General features: G+C 47.7%; 1 long non-coding RNA gene across 1 annotated transcript in view; it reads right to left on the bottom strand.

The window, feature by feature from the left end:
- LOC142819302 (uncharacterized) overlaps positions 1-19,549 on the bottom strand; it is a 56,526-nt gene that overhangs the window by 9,880 nt on the left and 27,097 nt on the right. The gene's annotated exons all lie outside the window — the stretch shown is intronic.

The following is a 19,549-nucleotide window of genomic DNA, read 5'->3' as shown; positions in this document are numbered from 1 at the left end:
CTCGCTGCATCGGCACAAGCCCCTGGTTGAGAACACCCCACACACACCAGGTGTAAGCTCCCGGAGGGCAAAGCTTGAGTTCTTGGTGTCTGCATGCCGGGTTTGGACTGATACAGCCACACTGGTTACTGGCCACTGATTGCTGGATCCAAAGAACAGACAGGACCTTATTAGACCATGGCTCTCGACCAGGGGTTCCCAACCTGGGGTATGTGTACCCCCAGGGAGTACGAGAAGCTTGTCAAGGGGGCCTGGGGAATATTTGGTAAATAACTAGATTATCCTAATTGAAATATTCCAAAAGTAGTAGTGTTAGTGAAAAAAGTTGTGGATTTTAGAGTCTAGAATTTATTTCCTTGCATATTGAATAGGGGGTACGGGAAGGTTTACTAAAAGCCAAAGGGGTATGGGGACCGATAAAGGTTGGGAATCCCTGCTCTAGACCAAGTGGAGGAGTTCTGGCTTTTGGTTCCTGCTGCAAACATATTGGTGGACTCAGTCCAGGCTCTGTGACAATTGCCACTAACTAGCCTCCTGGTTTCCAGACTCACCAGAGAGGCTAGGAATGAAATGAGCCACTGGACAACCTTCTTACCCTTAAAAGCAGCTCTCTTGTCGGTACAATAGTGTGGAAAGCAGCTGGTTTTGCAGCTGCTCGGGCTGTCCCTCTACTGCCGATGCACAGAGGATATTGGGGTGCTGATGCCAGTACCCCAGTGAGAAAACCCTGCGGCCAGTCTTATAAGCCTACCACAGAAGCGTTCCCAGGGGTCTTCACTGCTACAGAAGGGTGGGGTGGGGGAAGGGCACCTCAGTTTAAGCACACGCATAGACATTTTAAGCACACGTGGACACGGGTGAGGCCACATCTGGAGTGTTGCGTCCAATTCTGGGTCCCCCAATTACAGAAAGGATGTGGATGTATTGGAGAGAGTCCAGCAGAGGGCAACAAAAATGATGAGGGGGCTGGAGCACATCACTTATGAGGAGAGATTGAGGGGTTTGGGCTTATTTAGTCTACAGAAGAGAAGAGCGAGGAGGGATCTGATAGCAGCCTTCAACTTCCTGAAGGGGGGGCTTCCAAAGAGGATGTACAGAGGCTGTTCTCAGTGATTACAGATGACAGTTGATAGAACGAGGAGCCATGGTCTCAAACTGCAGTGGGGGAGGTCTAGGCTGGATATTTGGAAAATCTATTTCCCTAGGCGGGTGGGGAAGCACTGGGATGGGTTCCCTAGAGAGGGGGTGGAATCTCCATCCCTAGAGGTTGTTAAGTCCCAGCGTGACAAAGCCCTGGCTGGGATGATTAAGTTGGGGTTGGTCCTGCTTTGGGCAGGGGGGTTGATCTCCAACCGTGGGATTCTTCCAACCCTGGGATTCTATGATTCTATGAACTTCAAAAGCGGCCACAAATTCAGCATGTCTCTATTTCATCTGGGGACTGATTTTAATGGGTACTGAGCACCCACCACTCTGGTTACAGCCAATGGGAGCCGTGGACACTTAGGGTACGTCTAGACTACATGCCTCTGGCGACAGAGGCATGTAGATTAGGCTACCCGGCATAGGAAAATGAAGCGGCGATTTAAATAATCGCTGTTTCATTTAAATTTAAATGGCTGTGGTGCTGTGCCCATCAGCTGTTTGTCGGCTCAGCGCAGTAGTCTGGACGCTCCGCGGTCGACATCAAAGGTATTTGTCGACCTCTCAGGTAAACCTCATCCCACGAGGCATACCTGGGAGGTTGACAAATGCCTTTGATGTGGACTGCGGAGCGTCCAGACTACCGCGCTGTGCTGACAAACAGCTGGTCGGCTCAGCGCGGCATCCATATAAATTTAAATGAAGCGGCGATTATTTAAATCGCCGCTTCATTTTCCTATGCCGGGTAGCCTAATCTACATGCCTCTGTCGCCAGAGGCATGTAGTCTAGACGTACCCTAAGTGTCTCTCAAAATCAACCGAGCGGTCTCAGGGTTGGACAGCCCAAAACCGAGGCAGCCTGACACAGAGGCCGCTTGCATAAGTATGGCTGCTGAGCTTCAAAATGAGGCACAAATGGCAGCAGGGTGGCCCTGACTGCCTCCTGGGGACAGCGACCCACCATTTCAGCCACTGAGACTCTCCCCCTGTGGCAGTGGGAGCCCCCCCTCCCCCCCGCAAGCGGCTGCTGACTACCGGCCTCACCCATCCAAATTCCGCTCTTGGTGATGCCGGTGTAACCCTACCGAGGGCAGTGGAACTGCCCAACGAGAAAGCAGAATACGACCCCGCTGACGTCAGAGGAGATCAGAGCAGGGATTGTAGGACTCAGCCATAAGGGCACGATCCCAGTCTCACTGAAATCAACGGAACAACTCCCACTGGTTGGAATGGTGCCGCAGTACCACATACATGGCACCCATGGTGCCAGGGCCGGCCCACAACATTTTGGCACCTGAGGTGGGGAGCTCAAATGACACCCCCATATGCACCAGCAGCAGACACAATTTTCTACACTCTGGATCCTAGTGGCACCCCTCTTCCCTACAGTCTGGCACCTGAGGCGGCCGCCTCAGTTCTCCTCATGGTAAAGCCAGCCCTGCATGGTGCCACCACCCTCTCCCGGGTGTCAGTACTTCCAAAAAAACTCACAGCAGAACAAAGCAATCCCTCTGTGAGGCAAAGAGCCGGGCTTCCTTACGAGAGGCACAATCGCCGAATTCTGAATCTGGGAGGCAGGCTATGCCATGCCATACAAATGCAGAGAAATATTATAAACATTTACAGCAACGTAGACAAAACAGTCTCTTGTAACCTCCTAGTGCGGTGGAGCGCTTTGCCTGTAACAGCTCTTGAGCAGCTGCCAAACATTCTTGCTGTTTTCATAAAAGTAGGTGTTTTTGTCTAAGGTGCAGTCTGAGTGTTGTGACCTTTGTCATGTCTGCTACTGAAATTTCCTGCCTCTCTGTTATTCTCCTCTTCGGTAAGACGATATGAAACCCAAAACTTTTATTGCCCCTTTTAAAGCGTCTTTATAGCTCCCTGTCTACTTCATATAGTGTCTTATTCTCCAGCGCTGGGATATTACTTATGGGAGCTGTGCTTGATGCTGCTAAAGGCATTTGGGTTTCATGCAGCCCCAACTGCCTGGATGTTGAGGGGGGAGAGAAATGAGATGGGAGAGATTCTGCATTTTAATTTAACAGGGCTCCTGTGTCTGGATACAGGGCACAGGCACCAGGTGCTGCTAATACGGGGCAAGATTCCCCAAGCTTTGCTCAGGCTGTTAGCTTTTCACTCATGCAGACGGGCTCTGCTCAGCATGTGTATGGAGGGTAGAGCCTGGGGGGAGGGAGATAAAAAAGGAGGGGGGAGCATCACCCTGTCTTTTAATAGCTTCAGCCCCTCAGCCTGGCCTAGCCAAGTGATGGCTTTAAAGGATTCCTCTTCTCTTTTACCATTTGCCTTTATCAGATCTGCAGCACGCCACTGCCACCCCTCAAGGCTACAGCTGAGGCACAGCGGCGCTGCAGCTCCTGCGGATGACCATGGCGTTCTCTGCACCTCCGTAGCGTCTGGGAGCCTTAGGCTACATCTACACTGCAGCGCTATTTCAAAATTGACTCAAAATAAGCGACGCCATTTGCCATTTACCAAATGGCATCGCTTATTTCGAGCTGCAGGTGCAATGTTGACGCACCCCTACGGACAAGCCAGGACTCCACGCTGTGCTAGGCCCTGTGCAAACAGCACCCTCCCCCGAACACACATTACAAAGATGGCCTCCTGCCCCCCACAGAGTATACAATCCAGTGAAGGGCAGGAGGAGGTCTGGAACAGACTGGGCTTCACAAGTGGCCAGCCCTCATGCATCAGCACCATGGCTCAGGACCACTTTGCTGCTGGCCACTTCTACTGGCAGGGAAAAGGAGGCAATGGCTCTGTTCACCCCTCTCCTGTGGGAGCAGTTTGACGCCCCTGTCAGTGGTAGGAAGGGGAAATCTCTAAGCTCTCGGCAGCACATCGATGGACATTGCACCTGGCCTCCATGCTGGGCGTGCCCACGGGAGAAACCACCTCCTACACCTGGCATGTGAGCAAGCACAGGGCACAATCCAGCGTGGGTGCTCGCTCCTCCTGCCATGCAAAGGAGTCTGAGCCATCCACGGGCAGAATTAAATGGGAAGGGCTTCTGCCAGGACACACTGCATTAGAACTCATCCCCTCCACTGGATGCCTTGGCTTTCTGAGCGCACGGCAAAACCTTTCGCCTGAAGAGCGACAGGAAGGGATGCAAGCACATTTCCTGCAGAGGAGGCAGCGTTGGCATCGACCCAGTTTTTGAAGGGGTTGGTATTCATTCCTGGAGGTGATTTCAGTCATGCACAGAGCTCAGCACCGCCACAACAGAGACAGAACCTGGGCGATCCCTTAGAACTACCCATCGCAGCTCAGAGCATCGACTTGGCTAATCCTATCGACAGCAAAAAATGCACTTGGTGTTCTTTGCAGGGCGACACGGTGCTTTCCATCTTGCAAGGGGACAGTGCCATCTCTAATGTTAGCCTTTTCATAGCACTCTCCATCCTCCCTGGCCACACATCACCCCCGTGAAGTAAGGGTCCCACAGGGTTCTGGCTTCGCGGGGGTGCAGCATTGGTAATATATAATAATACACTGCACTTGTATGGTGTTGGTTCATGGTGGAGCCCAAAGCCCTTCACAAACTTCTGTCCATGTCGTGAACCACATTCCAAGGAGAGGGAAACCGAGGCAAAGAGATGGGGGTGGGACTAGCCCCATACAGCAGATGGACTCAGGGTCAGGAAGCCAGGAGTTCCTGGCCCCTCAGACCTGTCTGCAGAGCACGAGATCACTCTTTTCAGAGGATCAAAAAAAAAATTCTCAATCCTTAAGAGCAGGGATGGGGAACCTTTTTTGGGTCGAGGCCACTGACCCAGAGATCAGAGAAAAATTAGGGGCCTGCACACAAGCGAGAAGCAAAAAAGCCAAAACTCTCACTGAGGTGGCCAGAGCTTTGTGGGGGGGGGGGCAGGCTAATAGATTTTGTGTGCTCCAGACCCACAGGGGAATGGTGGAGGGGGCTGGAGCACCAGCACGGGCTCCCCAGTGCTGGCGGGGAGCCCTGAGCCTTGGGGGCCGGATCCAGGCAAGTCGGGGGCCGCATCTGGCCCTCGGGCCTTAGGTTCCCCACCCCTGCTTAACAGTTTACGCTCTAAGAGCCTGAGCCTGATAGTGCAGCCTATTCTCCTCACCCTCTTCCAATACGTGCTCTGCACCTGGCAGGATCAGACCTAGCAGCCCAGCGAGGGACAGTGCAGCCAAGGAGGGGCTGGCAGGCCTCGTGGAACAAATGGGCTCTTAGAAACGCTCTGAAGTCGGAGAGCGAGAGAGTTTGGCGAGAGGGACTGGAAGACTGCTCCAGGCAGCAGGAGAGAGAGGAAGCCAGTCGGGAGCGAGTGGAGGAGACGGAGAGGCACACAGGGGCAGAGATGGGGACAGCAGTCGGGAGGGGGGAGGAAAGGAAGGCAGAGGATGGGCTTTGGAGCTTCAGAATCATGGCGGGGAAGTGAAAAGGCGCTGAAGCCCACAAGCTCCCTCGCCAGACCTAGCTCCCACCCTGGTCCAATTATTAGTCCTCCCCCGGCTACGTAAAAGGGGTTCTCACGGCACAGGGGAGGAAGGCTGCCGCAAACGCTCTAGGGTCACCAAGGTCACAAGCTCAAAGGCGAGCGGTTTCATTTGGGAGAGCAGCTAGGATTTGAACCTATTCGGAGCGGGCACGGGGCCCACTGACTTCAGCGGGAGTCAGACTGCCCCTCTCTCTAGCATAGTGATAGAAATGTAGCCGTGTTAGTCTGGGGTAGCTGAAACAAAATACAGGACTATGTAGCACTTTAAAGACTAACAAGATGGTTTATTAGGTGACGAGCTTTCGTGGGCCAGACCCACTTCCTCAGATCAAATGGTGGAAGAAAATTGTCACAACCATATATACCAAAGGATACAATTTAAAAAAATGAACACATATGAAAAGGACAAATCAACAAGATAACTCTCTCTAGCAGTTATCTTCCAACAGCCCAGTTAGGTGTGAGAAGCAGGACTGGCGTGGCGAAGACATACACACTCGGCCTCCGCTTTCAGGTATATTGGGCACTCAATAAAATGTCTTACCAGCAGTGGGCTTTGAAAGGCTGATCAGGGTCTCCCCTCCCCCCAAATTATTCCCCACTTCTCTTTCTGTCCCCATTCAGGCAACAGACCCCCAGCCTAATTCCCTGCATTATTGCAGACAGCCGGGTCTATTTGTTCCTCGCTTTTGTGTGTGTGTGTGTGTGTGTGTGTGTGTGTGTGTGTGTCCTCCAAACCACGGTATCCTCCAAGGTCCATCACGCCAGGCAGACACAAGCTTGTATTGAACAGCGACAGAACATTACGTGCCTACCAGACACCGGAGGAAAGGTTTGCTTTTGCCCAGGCAAGGCTTGACAAATCCTACTCTTAACTTCCTGAGAATTCACAAGTCAACGCCAGTTTTCAAGGAAGACACCGATTGAGAGATGCTGAGCCAAGTAGGACCCTGTGAGAAGCATCACACAGGGAGCTTGCTCAGACCTCTGACAGTAAACTCCCATTCTGACCCGTGGCCTCCCCTTCCAGACCCTGGCCTCCAAGCTGCAGAAATCCATCACACCAGCTGGCACTGTTACAACACATAGGCTGTGTCTACACTGGCCACTTATTCCGGAAAATCAGCCGCTTTTCCGGAATAACTTGCCAGCTGTCTACACTGGCCCCTTGAATTTCCAGAAAAGCACTGACGATCTAATGTAAAATCATCAGTGCTTTTCCGGAAAAACTATGCTGCTCCCGTTCGGGCAAAAGTCCTTTTCTGGAAAAATGTTCCAGAAAAGGGCCAGTGTAGACAGAAGAGATTTCTTTTCCACAAAAAAGCCCCAATGGCGAAAATAGCGATTGGGGCTTTTTTGCGGAAAAGCGCGTCTAGATTGGCCACAGACAATTTTCCTCAAAAAGCGCTTTTCCGGAAAAGCAGCCTGCCAATGTAGATGCGCTTTTTCCAAAAATGCTTATAACGGAAAACTTTTCCGTTATAAGCATTTCCGGAAAATCATGCCAGTGTAGACGTAGCCATAGAGAACAGGGAGTAAGACGAGACCACCAACGAACACTTGTTTTCATGGGCAACCTGAGGGTTCTGAATCTGCCTACAGAGGGAGTGTTTTCGTCTGTGTGACTAGCCCCGCCCCCCGATATCCTTTGCACTAGGCACTGTTCAAGGCAGTCTCCCCATCTGAGAGCTTTGAGGCTAAGGAGACAAGACAGACCAGGGGTGGGAAATAAAATGTCGATGGTTCACCAGGATTAGCCGATGGTGGGCCGTCACGACTATATTTACCTTCACCTCTGCGGGTACCAACGATTGCTGCTCCCATAGGCCACAAATCACTGTTCCCAGCCAATGGGAGTTGCGAGAAGTGGTGCAGACCTGGATGCCACTTCCTGCGGCTCCTATTGGCCGGGAATGCTGATCCACGGCCAACAGGAGCTGCGATCGCTGGTATCTGTAGGTAAATATAGTGGTGAGAACTTGCTAAGAGTACCCTGGTGGACTGGATCCAGTCTGCGGGCCAGTGTCTGTCCACCCCTGAGACAGACCAAAGGGGGGGGGAGAAAAATAGAAGCACAGAGAAGCCAAATTATTTACCTAAGGTCACCCAGCAGTTCAATGACAGCTAGGAAGTAGTCCTCTGCGCTCATGATTCCCAGGCTAGTGTACTATCCACTAAACCTCATCACCTGCTCCACAAACCACTGAGCAGCACTACCCCCCTCCAGTGTTAGAAATCCCAGTTACATGAATTAACGTCTCCTGCATTTCAGCTGCTTTCAAATAGATGGATTTAAATATAAGAATGAAAGCTCCCACTATCTGCAAAAATATCTGGGGCTGCGTAGAGGATGGATTTAGAACAGATGTGGCTACATTGTTCTGCAAAGTGATACCAATCCAATATGCTAGTCTATAATGCTTCCAGATTTAGCTAGTGACATCCACGCAGGATTGAGTCTGATTTTGACATCAGGGATTTTTTTTTTTTAATTTCATGCAACAAGCAGTAAAATTAAGAGGAAGCCCAAAATGGGATGCAGGAGGCACATACCCCTAACAGTTGGCTCGCTGTCCAAAATACTTATTACTCCTTGATATTGACCTAGATGAGATTGCCAATTTCCCACAATTTGGGAGCATGTGTGTCGTGCCCTGGAGCTTGGATTGGGAATTAGATACTGTGGTATACAGGTAGGCTGGTAATCTAATATCCGAAAAAAAAATCTATACATTTTGCAAGATTGGATCATCTTTAGCTGTTGGCAGCAATTCTCAGTAGCCCTTTAAATTTAATGTTGCATGAGTTGGCTGAACTACAGAATTGGAATTCCAATGGAAGCACATATGATAATTCACTTACCAAGTTCTCCCGCTTCTTCTAATTCTGTTATTGAACTGTGTAAACTGCCCATAGGTCTCAGTGACTGAACCATTTATATCTTGCACCATGTTGGAGCCAGATCTTCAAAAACGGTACCAGATAGAGGATAGGCCCTACCTGTAAGCTGGGTTGTAAAAATCATGAGTCAGAATCGGAGGGGAAAAACGTGTAAGATGGTGCTAAAAACCAGGAGATTTGTTGTAAAAGACGAGATGATAATCTTTTGGTCGGTCCTCTATGGTTTTGCAGTCTCCCCCCACTCGCCATCCATTCACAAGGTGTGTGTGACACAGGGTTGAAAATTCAGCCTCAAATGCGTATGAAATGGGTATTTACAAAAATGCAGGTTCCAGCTGCTCTTGCCAAAGGCCCTTTCTTCTGCTTAGCTGCCCACAGGCTGGCCCCCTTGCCTTCCCAACCTCCTAGCCTCCACTCACCCCTGGGCGCAGTCCCACTGCTCTAGCCCCCAGTGCCTTGGCAGGTTCCAGCAGCTGCTCTCTTTCTCCAGCCTACAAGAGAGGGCTTTCCCCTGTGCTCTTCCCTCCACTGCCCTCCCCTTCCTGCAGTTGTATTGGGTGGTGAGGGAGGGGTCAGCTCCCCTTTACTTCACCTGCTGTAAAGCGATTCCCTGCTCAGAAGCAACCTGGGGCTGACGGGGCCCCAAATCATAACAGTCGTGATATCAACACAAGCTTAGATTTGCTATTGTGGTCCTCTTTCGGACGCTGAGTGCATTCATTGAGCACCCACGCCCCAGTCCCATGCTTCCACCTTGGACACAGAGAGGCCATCATCCTGAACCGAGCTCCAACAACAATGCAAAGAAACACCACCTGGTCTGCCTCCTACTGAGAGGGAAACCGCTCTCCATGGACCAAACAAAAACCAAACAAAGGCCAAAAGAACACCGGCTGTTCCTTTAACAGCCCACGTGTGAATCTTCTGTTTTTCCTTCTTTCACCATTTAAAAAAAAAAACCCTCTTAAGAGTGAGCCCAGGAAGGAGGTTCAGATCCATTTATAAAGCTAGTTTTAGTGATTAGCCCAGATCTGTGGCAACAATGGAGACTTTTCAAGAAGAATGAGGGTTTAGGGATAAGGACCCCAGCTTGGATTTAGGAAAACCGGGTTCAATTCCCCGCTCAGCCCCCGGTTTCCTGTGTGAATGCAAGTCACTTATGCTTTCAGGGGCGTTATGCTGATAAAACATGAAAGAGGGGTACAAATGCCACAGTAATTGTGGGCACACGAGTAGCCGCACTTGCTCGTTTCAATTTTGATTAGCAATAGGTTCCATCTGCAACGTTGGAATTTGGAACCCTCTGCGTTCAGGGGGGCTCGTTTCACCTCAGTTCTCATCTGGCCCATTACGGAGATGCCAGAGCAGCTGCAAAATTCTGAGCCAAACCCAGTTTATTCAATCTACCCCCTTTCTCCAGCCCACCAAACCACCCTTCCCCAGCCAAATACCAGAGTATTCCGATCCAGTGTTTTGATTTAGGCCTCTCTCACAGAGATTCTTCATCAAGGCATGCATCGCGTACGTACCAGATGTACTTCACAAAGATTATAGATCCTATTCTATTGAAGGTCAGCAGAAAACCCCTTACTGACTACAATGGGAGCTGAATCAGACAGATGTCACTGTGAGCTACATGATTTTTCTTTATTAATCCTAGAATATTTTGTGAGATTGAAGCTTCGTGTGGAGGCTAAACGAGATAGCCTGTCTGCATATTATACACCAATAGAAGCAGCCCCAAACCTGTAGCAGTCTTTCAATAAGTGTTTAGCCAATCATCTTATCTGATCCACATGCTAGGGAATTAATTCTAGCCTAAAATTGTGCACATAATCTGAATTTCTTTAAAAGAGCTAATGTGTCTGGAAGCAACATACTCTAAGGCGTATTAGACAAATGGGGGAAAAGTTAGTAACACTAAGAAAACCACAGGCATGCCACTTCTAGCACTGTGTTAACTATATACCTTCTTTCCTTTAGCTACCTGGGGTTTTTGTAACAGAGCAAACATTTATAAAGAGATTGTGAGTTTGATCGTTAAATAAGAGCTCATTTTGAAAGTAGACAGGAAAGTTTGGGGGGAAATGTTATAGACATATATGTTTGCGTGGCTTTATTGGTATTTTTATTTTCACAATAGTTCAACTAATCTGATCTGAGCAAGAGCGAGGGCCCAGGTTATAGCCAAAGTATCGGGTAGCACCTTCACATCTGGAAGGGATTTTGACAGACATTCTCCCAGACTGTTACAGACAGTTTAAAAGCAAGATCTGATAAATAGCAAATGTTTTAACAAGTCAATAGGAAGGTGTGTTTGCTAGAACGTGTGGATAAACCCATTCTCATGTTGCCATATTGCTAAACTCTTTCAAAGTACTTAACACAGAGAGAGAAAGAGAGAGAGAGACAATCACATTGCAGTGGGATTTTGCCTGGCCACTCATGGCTGGGGTTTGGGTCTCAATCTAGAATGAAAGTAAATAAAGAATCACTTGACCAAAGTTACTCTTCAAAGTCTCTCCTGTGCTTGCTTTCAGTAGGATCTAAAATCTTCATTCCTTAGACAGGTCAGCAGTTCGCAATCAGCTCTCTTGCACTGTGTCTGTGCTAGAGATTTTGGGGACAAAATCGAGGGATGCTCCCATATACACATGGCTCAGATGTCTTTATCACCATCCCTCTTAATACTGCTCAGAGCAGCTCTAGACAACACAGTGGTTAAAATGTTGAGACCTAATCTGCACTAGTTTCTACTGCAGGTTGAATCTCTCTAATCAGGCATCCTCGGGACCTGACTGGTGCCAAACCAGAGAATTTGCCAAACCACAGGAGGTCAATATTGTCTGGCAGCATTTCCACCACTTCTATTGTTTACCGGGCTCTTAGAAGGCATTTAAGGATAAATTAGAGCTAAATCACTCACAGAACACTGAGAGCCAGGACTCGTGTCTGTAAACAAACTTTACGAGACTACGGGAAACTTGGCCACACCCATGAAAAGTGGACATCCGGCTAATTAAAACTGTGCCAGATCACAGAGGTTGCCGGACCCGAGAGTGCCAGACTAGAGAGGTTCAACCTGTAGTGCTACCACCAGTAGTGATGTGCCTGTAGAGAAGTCCAGGTCTGAAAAAATCATGGAGACAAAGTCTTAGACACAAAGCAACAGCCTCTGGTGCCCCTCTCCCAAAGCCAGATAACAATCCTATGTTTGTCAGCACAGTCCAAGCTCCTATGCCCTTTCCTGAGCCTGGAGCCAGCCCTCCACTGAGTCTAGCATGCTGAGACCTCCCAGCCAAGCCCTAGTTTTCAACATCTCTCCGAGAACTCAGAGCCTCCTACAATCCTTTCTGCTCTAACGTTATCTAGTCTGGCGAAGAGATTACTTCTGGATTTCAGCTGCTGGGCAGTGACAGGTCTTAGGGTCCTGTCCAGTGTGGAAAAGCCATGCGCTACTTCACGATGATCTTTCTTCTTTTCCTTCTGGAGCTCCCAGACATTTTGCTGGTGTCTTAGACTATAAACTCTTTGGCTGTGTCTAGACTGGCCAGTTTTTCCGGAAAATCAGCCGCTTTTCTGGAAAAACTTGCCAGCTGTCTACACTGGCCGCTTGAATTTCTGCAAAAGCACTGACCTCCTACTGTAAGAAATCAGTGCTTCTTGCGGAAATACTATGCTGCTCCCGTTCAAAAGGGCCAGTGTAGACAGCTCAGATTTGTTTTCCGCAAAAAAGCCCCGAATGCGAAAATGGCGATCGGGGCTTTTTTGCGGAAAAGCGCGTCTAGATTGGCACGGACGCTTTTCCGCAGAAAGTGCTTTTGCGGAAAAGCGTCCGTGCCAATCTAGATGCTCTGTTCCGAAAATGCCTTTAATGGAAAACTTTTCCGTTAAAAGCATTTGCGGAAAATCATGCCAGTCTAGACGTAGCCAAATTTGGGTACCGCTTTTTGGTTCTGTCTGCACGGTGCCTTGCACCCGGACTTGGGAGCTCCTGGGCACTACTGCAATACGAATGCTAAATCCTAATAACACCATAATATTCCTGTGCCCCAAACCTCCTTCTCCAGTTCTGATGTGATCTCCGTTACATAGCGATAGTCTTCACACTCACCCTGTGCATGTCCAGCTCCATACTCGCTGTTTCATGACCTGTTCTTGTTACTATTTTATTTTATTCACGTGACTGTATGAAGAAATGGATATCCATAAAACCCACACGGCACAGATACAGTATGCAACGACAAGAAGTGCTTACAAAGTCATGGTCACTACGCACCTCACCTTCCAGAGCTGCTCATGTTCCTTCCATGCCCTGTCTTACTCCTGGACACCACAAGCACAAACTCCATTCCCTCAGCTGAGTGTGGCTGTGGCTTAGGAGTCAAACATTCCTTGGGAGACCAGCCCCCACAATGGGATAATGAGGCGAAGGGGCACAGGATCCTTCCTAAAGCAGGGGATGGGCAATGAGCACTGAGCTGCTCTGTGATTCTGGACAAGTTTCTTCATTTTTCTGCCTCAGTTCACCCTCCTGTAAAATGAGGTCAAAAAAATATCATCCTACCGGGTGCCTTTTGAAGCATAATTCCCAAATGTTTGTAAAGTTATTTGAGATCCTCAGGAAAAACTCTACTCAGGGCAAAGTATTATGAAAGATAGGTCCCAGGTGCAGCAGATCCACACACAGAAAGTTTATGGGGACAGGGAGGGTCATATATAGCAGTGTTTCTCAACCTTTTTTCATAAGGTACCTCTTTAAAAAAAAAAAAAGTATCCCCTTTTTCAAAAAAAATTATAAGTACCCCCATTAGCTACAGTTTTCAGACACACAAATTGTTTTTCTACCATTGCAACACATTTGTTTAAACAACTTGATCATAGCGATGAAATTTCTGGGTGTAAAAAGTACAAAAATAATAAAGCGCTGTAAAACTGTAAACAAAAATTCGGTTTTCACCAAATTTTGGTTGTGTTGACGTACCCCCTAGACTTCTCTCGAGTACCCCCAAGGATACTCATACCACTGGTTGAGAAACACTGATATATAGGCTTTTGGTCACCCTCTTTATCTGTTAAGTGCTGAGAATATACTCAGAACTAGCTGTATAAGACACACAGAAAGGCAGTTCTTGTCCCAGAGCTCAGGGTACAAGCTGCAAAAGCACCTAAGTGACTAAGGTGGTTAACTTCCATCTTCCAAAGCATCTTAGCAGAAGTTTCGTTGTAAGTCAAAGGGATGTAAGCTGACAGCGACCATGTGTGCCACTGAAAATCTACCACAGCCGCTACTGATCTAGGCTGGACTTGAAGAAGTGCTCTGGGAGTAAAAGACTCTACACCCAATTAAAAATCCTCCGCAAGCACACAAACACCTTTGATTTGAAAAAGAAAGTACCTTAGTAAGCAAAATATTCCAACACAGGTCCTGCAACCTTGTGCATGCCTGACTTTAGGCAATTGCACCTCCACAAACAATACAACAGAGTAAGAAACATTAACACAGTCAGAGGGGTGGGGGTGGGGGAATGAGAATTGACCAGAAAAACCACCATCACTACATGACTCCTGCCTGTGTTTCAAGATAATGTATGCAACAGACCTGCCAAGTCCCTCTCATTTGGAGCTAGACTCATGTTTGGGATTAATTTTAAGGCAGCTCTTAAAGCATCTCAGTCTCACAAAGAAGAATTTGGCTGCTTTTGCCAAAAAAAAAAAAACACCTCACTTGCCATTTTTCAACCTCTCACTCATTTAAAATTGTCATCACCTGGGAGCGGTGAGGCAGTCTGTGAAGACAACTGTTTTTCTAGTGCAGCCTCACAGTCTATTTCCCAGTCAGTGAGTAAAAGTGCATTGATGCCTGGTTTGGGTTTTTTTGGAGAGACAGTTGTCATTTTTTTCATAAATACAGTGTCCCCACTTGGCGTCATCCAACGAGGAACAGATAAGCACAAGGACAGTCAGCACTTCACCAGGCAGCTCACACACTTCTCACAATGTACCTTAACAAGGCTGGTTGAAAATTTTCCTTCGATACATTCTGTTTAAATGGAAGATCGGTGTTTCGACTACATGACATTTTTCTTTAAAAGTGCCTGTCTTCCATGGAAAATTTCAGGGTTTTTTGGTTCACTTCCCCTCCCCCTCTCCGTACCTGAAAACTGAAAGATTTCAATTTGGCTATCTCACTGTGGTGTCTTGTGGGTGTTGTAGTTTAATTTCCTCACATACCTGATCTACTCTTTGAGCCAGGCTTATTCCACATGTCTACATCTCCCATAGTGCACCATGGCCATGGGGCTCATGATGCAATCCAACCCCTCACTATGAGGGGAAACTATGGTGCACCATGGTGAATGTAGTCCAGCCAAAAAACACAAACTACAAAGGAGAATGGGGGCATGAAGCATCGCAACTAGAAGTCTCATGAGGAAATATATTTCATTTTTTAGTCAAAATATATCTGGGTTTGATTATTCATCCAAGAATATAAATTTCCCATGGGGGAGGGAGGAAAAGGCCATTTTGAACAGCTCTAGCCTCAACACTGCCCATCTGTAGACATAACAAGACAGTTTGGTCTCTATGTTTATTCAGTTCTTGGCCTCATTGGCCAACCCATACTCAAGGATGCTTCTTACGAGGATGGGTTTTGTGATGGAGATTTCTGTCCTTTAGAGACTGGAATGAGATCCTCAAACCCAGTGACTGAAAGGAAATGAACAGCCATCTGATTGTTAACCATTGTGGCCCTCCACCAAATCTAAGAGGGGAAAGGTCCCCCGTCCACTCTGCTAGTCCCCTGAATGATAGTGATATCTCAAAACAAGAGGAAAGATAGAGTTCTGCAGGGGAGATCTCAAAAACAAATGATATGTTTGACAAAAGGAAGTTTTTCTTCACTTAGCATACAGTCCACCTGTGGAACTCCTTGCCAGAGGATGTGGTGAAGGCTAGAACTTTAACAGGGTTCAAAAAAGAGCTAGATAGATTCATGGAGGTTAGGTCCATCAATAGCTATTAGCCAGGATGGGTAGGAATGGTGTCTCTAGCCTCTGTTTCTCTGGAGGTGGGTGACAGGGGAGGGATCACGTGAGGATTCCCTATTGTGTTTCCTCCCTCTGTGGCATCTGGCATTGGCCACTGTCAGCAGACAAGATACCGGGCTAGATGGACCTTTGGTCTGACCCAGTCTGGCCATTCTTATGTTTCAAAACTAGGCAGATTCAGTCTAATGGTCACTTGGAAATATGGGGCAAAATCCCAGACTCACTGAAGTCCATGGCAAAGCTGTCATGTTGCTTGTAATGGGACCAGGGCTTTAGCCAGAGTGCTTTGGCCAGGCTGCTTCAGTGGTTTCTCTCAGATGGGTATAAATAAACCTCCCTCTAGCTTATTTCTTATGAAGCTCTTGTCTCTTAACCACCCTGGAATCCTCAGCAATTCCACACCACGCAAGCCAGATGATCCTACATTGTGAAACGATCTGCAACATGTTCAGCCACTGACTCACTTGCATGGTGCCAGTCAGGTCAGCTGCTTTGTGGGTGTTTCAGTTTCGTCATCTACTAAATGGGGGTAATTCCCAATGTTTAAGGTCCTTAGACAAAAGTGTCTGTAAAGGCTAGTTGTCAGCTGTTATTTAATGCCTTTCATCAAGGATCTTAAAGCACTACAAGTAATTTGTGTAGTTTGTGGTAAAGGTGATTTATGTTAGATAGTAGGAAAAACTTTCCAATAGAGTGCTGAGCTGGAATTCATTTACAAATTTAACATGGTCAACCTGGCCTTGTATAAATATATTAACTGGTTAATGCACTACAAAGCCAATCTCCCCTGACTTTGACATTTGAATTTTCACATCAAAATCTATGAATGGCACAAGTTCAGCCCTCTTAATTAGATTAATTAACATGGGTCCTACAATTGACAGGTAACTGCTTTTGCTGTTTTGTATACTTTGGATCCCGTTATTTCCCCTCCGACTCATCCGATGAAGTGGGTTTTACCCATGAAAGCTCATGATCCTATATATTTGTTAGTCTCTAAGGGTATGTCTACACTACCCTCCTAATTCGAAATAGGAGGGTAATGTAGTCATACCGCAATTGCAAATGAAGCCCGGGATTTGAATTTCCCGGGCTTCATTTGCATAAAGCCGGCCGGCGCCATTTTTAAATGCCGGCAATTCGAACCCCGTGCCGCGTGGCTACATGCGGCACGGAGTAGCTAGTTCGGATTAGGCTTCCTAATCCGAACTAGCTGTACTCCTCATTCCACGAGGAGTACAGCTAGTTCGGATTAGGAAGCCTAATCTGAACTAGCTACTCCGTGCCGCGTGTAGCCGCGCGGCACGGGGTTCGAACTGCTGGCATTTAAAAATGGCGCCGGCCGGCTTTATGCAAATGAAGCCCGGGAAATTCAAATCCCGGGCTTCATTTGCAATTGCGGTATGACTACATTACCCTCCTATTTCGAATTAGGAGGGTAGTGTAGACATACCCTAAGGTGCCACAGGACTACTCTGATATAAGCATACTTAAGCTCTGAGACAGGAAGGTTGTGGGATCCTTTTCACTGGAGGTTTCTAAGAAGTGGTTAGACCAATAAATGGACTTGTTCTAGAGATGTTCTAGATACCCTTAATCCTGCCTCTGTGCAAGGCAATGGACTAAGATGACCTATTGAGGTCCCTTCCAGACTTACACTTCTATAATTCTAAGATGAGCAGAGTGATCTTTTCTGGGTTGCTTATACTAGAAGTTGTATTGTATTTTAAATGAACATTTTGGACCAATGAGTAATGGAAGAAGTATCTAACTCAGGCTTGGAAGAACTGTGGCTTCTCATTTTCTTCTTCTGCTTTGGACCAAATTCTTGATGAGTTGCACTCATCAGGGCAGAGTGACTTCACGGAAGTCAGTGGAGTGACTCCAGACTGACGCGTGGCCAACTTGAAATCAGCGGAGTTTGTTTGGATTGGCATGTCATCAACGAGAGCAGTACTGAGAGCAGTACTGTCACTTACAAACCCTTGTCAGAAAAACCTCCAAGGTGTCGGAGATTCTGCTTTCAACCCAAAAGTTTAGCCACTCAGACCTTTAGAAACTGAAAAACAGAGGCTGGATACTGCTTGTTATCTCCATTGCAAATTATCCTTTTATTTCTGTGGAAGTGAGAAAGGTGATCAGGATTTGACCCTGCAATTAAATCACAAGGACAAGGTGACATTTCCATTACATCACACTTCCAGTGATGTCAAACTCCCCATGGAAAGCCTTCCTTGCAATAACTTTGGTACATTCGCTTCTAGCCCTGGATAGAACCAGGACGCACCAGAGGCAACCATGAACACTAGAAAGACATTTGGGTTTTCAGTTCTGCAAATTTTCTGAAAAAGTTCTATTTGGGTGTGACGTAGTCGGGGTACCTTGCTGGGGCTGTGGGCGACCTCTGCTGTCTGTAGCACGACCCAGCAGGGCAGGGGGTGAGTCATTATGCAAAGGGGGCTCCAAACCTGTCTGACCAGCTACCCCCCAGGGAGAGAAACAAAGGAAGGTGGAATGCCACCCCTGGCTGGGGGGAAGGGCTGGAAGAGAGTTGGTTAGTCTCTGTCTGGTATCATTGAGGAAGCAGCCTAGGCAACAGGCTGGGATTTAGGAGCTCAGACCCCCCCCCCCCCCCATATGAAGGGGGGCTGAGGCATCCTAGGCCTGCCCTGTAACCAGATTACATCTGTGCTGTGCTGTATCCTGGAGAAGCAATAAACTCCCTCTATTCTACTCCCTCTATTCCCTCTATTGTCAGGGATGGTGTAGGTGGAGCTTGGTCCTGCCTTGAGGGCGGGGGGCTGGACTCGATGACCTCTTGGGGTCCCTTCCAGTCCTATTATTCTATGATTATTCTATGATTATGATTATTCTATGATTACTGGCTGGTGGAGTCTGTTCGTGCCATTTCGGGGGTGCAGGAGATGGGAAAACCCCAACGCGTTGTCACATTGGGTTTGGCTGGATTTTGGAAGAAGATGGTGCTAGGCAGTTGGATTATTTTATCCCGACCAATTTGCCTAGCACTGGTCCACTAGTGCAAGGGGGAGACCAACGTCTGGGATAGCATTTTCTCTATCTCTGTTCAGGTTAAAGGAAAGACAGCACACAAGATGATTTCAGGCTGTGCTCGGAACATTTGGTTTACATTAATTATGTCTAGGCAGGCAGGCAGGCAGGCAGGCAGGCAGACAGAAAGAAATGTACACAAAATTCTCATAACTGCCCAGCTACAATATGAAGATTGTAAATGTACATCTTGTATTTTAACACCTACTGCTGTAAGCCACTTACAAAATGCAGGACAATGTATCTCAGCCTAGCCAACGCATCATGTCAATAAGCCAGTCCACAGAGCAATTCAGCTGGCAATAATAAAGATGCACACAGAGTCTGTAATGTTTTTACAGACACTAATGGGAATCTTTCCTTAGGGTTTTTTCCCCTCCCCCTTTTCTTATAAACACACAAGTCCCAAGAAAGCCTGGGGAAAAAAACAGATAAAACAAATACTTGTACCTGACAGGATGACAAATATGGGGAGTTGTTGAGGAATGTGAGGAAAAGTCAATCGTAAAGAGAAAAATAACGTGTGCATGGGGAGGAGGGGATATGTGAATTCATTTTTAAAGATCTCATTTTTTTTCAGTGAACGGAGTCAGGCAACCGTTCTTTGGTGCCCATTCGCTCTACATATTTCAGATGCAGGGGAAGCAGCGATTGAAACTATGATGCGTATCCAAAGATTGGGATGTTAGAGCCGAAAGGAACTGAGAGAAAGATTCTACTCCAAGCTCTGTTGTCACATCACTCAATCACGCTGCCTCAATTTGCTAGGGGACTGAGATCAAGCCCACCGATGGGGGAGAGGAGGAGGGGCAAAGGCTCCAACTGCCACAGGGCCCAAAAATTCAAAGAGGCCCAGTGCTCGCAGCTGCCACTTCCGGTCAGAGCTCTGGG

This window comes from Pelodiscus sinensis, chromosome 22 (genome assembly GCF_049634645.1).
Source record: "Pelodiscus sinensis isolate JC-2024 chromosome 22, ASM4963464v1, whole genome shotgun sequence".
Lineage (NCBI taxonomy): Eukaryota > Metazoa > Chordata > Testudines > Trionychidae > Pelodiscus > Pelodiscus sinensis.
This window is presented reverse-complemented; position numbering and strand designations above follow the sequence as displayed.